General features: G+C 40.5%; 1 non-coding gene across 1 annotated transcript; it reads left to right on the forward strand.

Moving 5' to 3' along the window:
- The first annotated feature begins 855 nt into the window (after positions 1-855).
- TRNAS-UGA lies at positions 856-927 on the forward strand. The gene has a single exon. It is a non-coding gene; the product is annotated as a tRNA-Ser (tRNA).
- The last annotated feature ends 2,806 nt before the right edge of the window (positions 928-3,733 follow it).

Raw genomic sequence — 3,733 nt, forward strand, 5'->3', positions numbered from 1 at the left:
GTTTGATTCATTTGTTGGGTTGTAGTTTATTTGATAACACTTGCATATTAGAACAATTCAATATTACATGCCTTACTTACAAGTAAAATACTAGACCATCAACTTTTTGTTTTATAGTCCAACAACCGCTCAAGAAAATAGATTTCAAACTTGAGAGAAAAAAATATATTCAGTAGGAGTTAAAAATGTTGCATTATTTTTAGAAAGGGCATTTGGTATAGTGGTATGATTCTCACTTAGGGTGCGAGAGGTCCCGAGTTCAATTTTGTCTAAATCTAAAAGAATATGATAATAATAATTGTTCATGGATTCACCACCCCCCAAGTCAAACTGGTGCCTGTTGTTGCACCGGGCACCTTTATACTAGGTGCTAAAGCATGGGTGTTTTGTATCCAAACTGGTGCCTGTTGTTGCACCGGGCACCTTTATACTAGGTGCTAAAGCATGGGTGTTTTGTATCCATTGAGCAAACTGTTGTTGCACCGGGCACCTTTATACTAGGTGCTAAAGCATGGGTGTTTTGTATCCATTGAGCAAAGACGGTGCCTTGAGATGTGATATGATTGCATCGCGATGCCTAAGTACACGATCTAATAAATCGTAGTTGGATCATAGTCTCTTACCATAAAAATGGCATCGCGATGCCTAAGTACACGATCTAATAAATCGTAGTTGGATCATAGTCTCTTACCATAAAAATGGCAGCACAACCTATGAGAAATCCACCAATCCACATGTGATGTGTGAATAATGAAAGTTGTGTAAAGAGCCTAGCATAGCTTCATATTAACAAAGAAAATAAATGAAATAACGATGATACATTCCATAAACAACTTAATATATAGTCCATAACAAGGGCATTTGGTCTTGTGGTATGATTCTTGCTTTGAGTGCAAGAGGTCTCAAGTTCGATTCTCGGAATGCCCCTCCAAAAGATAAAAGGACAATTTTGAAAGAAAAAAAATAAAATAGTTTAGTTATCAATGAATCCTAACCCAACGGAATAAATGAAATAACGATGATACATTCCATAAACAACTTAATATATAGTCCATAACAAGGGCATTTGGTCTTGTGGTATGATTCTTGCTTTGAGTGCAAGAGGTCTCAAGTTCGATTCTCGGAATATGCCCCTCCAAAAGATAAAAGGACAATTTTGAAAGAAAAAAAATAAAATAGTTTAGTTATCAATGAATCCTAACCCAACGGAATAAATGAAATAATGATGATACATTCCATAAACAACTTAATATATAGTCCATAACAAGGGCATTTGGTCTTGTGGTATGATTCTTTCTTTGAGTGCAAGAGGTCTCAAGTTCGATTCTCGGAATATGCCCCTCCAAAAGATAAAAGGACAATTTTGAAAGAAAAAAAATAAAATAGTTTAGTTATCAATGGGGCCTAACCCAACGGAATGCGTGGTATGATTTAAAATGTGGTTTTTAAACATTGAACCAAGAACGAGCCGGGACTTCAAAAAGAGCATTACACAAATTGTTCTATTGTATTCTTTCTAGGAACTTTTCATTATGTTGTCCGGGGTATTCTCAGGGGCCGAAGTGCAAAGCCCCATAGCCTTTTCGTGGTAAAGAAGGCAAGAAGTTTCAGAGAGCCATAGGTTCGAATCCTGTCATCTTGATGTGGTATTCTCAGGGGCCGAAGTGCAAAGCCCCATAGCCTATTCGTGGTCAGGAAGGCAGGCGAACCGCGCACATTGGAAAAAAAAAAAGATCTCCTTTTCTATCACACGTAGAATTGTCATTCTTTTGTCTTTTGAAACCCCTTACCTTATCAGTCATCAGGTAGGTTTTTGGTATCATATATCGAGATAATTATTATGAAAAAGCTATTCCACTAGTGTGACTTAGATACCCTTTCTTTGTGGTATCAGTCCTGCTATTTGAATAGCCTGAAGTCATCATAGCCTCTCCACCGGTTCTGAGGACTCCTTCGGCATCAATGTGCTCCAAGAAAGAGATCAGACCCTTTCCTGAACCAAAACTGGGCATAAAACGCCGAGGAGAAAGTCGAAAGCGAGCTCTTTTCACGTATACCAATCTCAAAACCCAATTACCTCATGGACTGTCTCCTCAACCCTGGCGAGTATGAGTGCTTGGTAAGAGAGAATGTCGAATGAGAAAGACATTCGATTACGGCAACATTCGCAACTACCAAAGTGCACTAAACCTAGTATTGATCTTCGACCTAACGATAATGGAACTTCAAGCCCATTTAATCAATCCGCTTTGTACATTATTGTTGACCGAATCGGATGCACGCCAGGCCTAAATTCTCTCTCAGTCACTTGGAGATGAAAGGAAGATCAAATCCGAAGTTTACGAATCAAAGAGAAAGTGGATCTGAGTTCTACACGCTTTCATTTTCAAAAGCTTCGCTTGCCTACGGTACTTTATTTAGGATGTGCAACAATACGGTCATCTCTCAGCCGTGTATAGAGAATTCCTTGATCATTTCCTTGGCAGATAACACAAATGAAATCGCTTCCCTGACCGCCCATCTTATGAGTCCATTGTTGTTTTGTTGGTTTGTTGTACTATTCTATACCTCTCTCGATTGATAGAAAGATGTTCGGGAGCTGGGAGAGCCTATCGTGAGGGAACTTTCCTTTTCACGGTAGGCAAAGTAAAGCGGGAGCTGCATATGTCCATGGTGATCAAGGCAGAGCGACAACTTCTTTAAAAGAGGTTGGTTTTATCGAAACTGTTAGATCCGCTTTCATTAAAGAAAAAATAGGAGCTCTTGGTTTGGCCGATGTCGATATGGCAATGCGAACTCGACTCAGGATGAGGATTCCGCTTTTCATACTGCTACTATGAGCCGAAAGAGCTGGTAAGCTATCTCGCTAAACGAAAGGAAAAAGCATGTACGTGTTGACCTTGTTACAAGGGGCGGGAGCCAGCCAAAGAAGGTCAGTCGGACTAGGTTAGGACCCTTGATCCGGTTCAGCTAGGTTCTTCCATGTGGGAATGTATGCGTATCGGTATCCTCTTTAGGACCGGTTGCTTCCTCTTTTTGTTTATACGTTTGGAGAAACCTGCTAAGCCCGCCTTTCTTACCAGGTGTGATTCAATCTTTCAGCTCAAACTTTCCTATCGTTCGACGGAAAAGGTTGGAGTACGACTACCTTTTCCTTTTCTTGCCCGAGCCAAGGGATCATTTAGTTTCTACCAAAAAGTTCGCTATCTATTAGTTGCCGTAATCGAATGTATTTCTCATTTCATGTTAGCTCCTCCAAGAGCTTATAGGAGATCGAGCAGCCTTTCTTTCCCTACCTGGTATGCTTTCCCGCTTATCATGCAACTAGCCAACTTGCCAAAGAGAGAGGGAGAGGGATCATGTCAATGAATTTGTATGTGCATTTTGTCCGTCCTGTACTTGCCTGCTTAGCTCTCTTAGCCAACATCTATGGTTTCCCCCGAACCAAGAGGTCCTGCTTATCCATACCCAACAGTCACACTTTCAGCCGAAAGACTGATTTTTTTCATAAAGTTGGTTCATAGATCAAGAAAGAATGAAGCTGCTTACAAGGACAGTTACGCAATACGTCTTTTCATACTCGCCTTTTCTTTAACCCTGCTATCAAACTATCCATTCTCGCTTGTTGCTTTAAGGGGTCTCCCCACTATAGATTACTCGGATTAGTTCTCGCATCCCTGTGCCAAAAAGGATGGGCGAGTTTGATTTGAGTGTTCATCGATTGGGTGGATCC

Source organism: Cucurbita moschata, unplaced genomic scaffold (assembly GCF_002738365.1).
Source record: "Cucurbita moschata cultivar Rifu unplaced genomic scaffold, Cmos_1.0 Cmo_Scf00117, whole genome shotgun sequence".
In the NCBI taxonomy this organism is placed as follows: domain Eukaryota; kingdom Viridiplantae; phylum Streptophyta; class Magnoliopsida; order Cucurbitales; family Cucurbitaceae; genus Cucurbita; species Cucurbita moschata.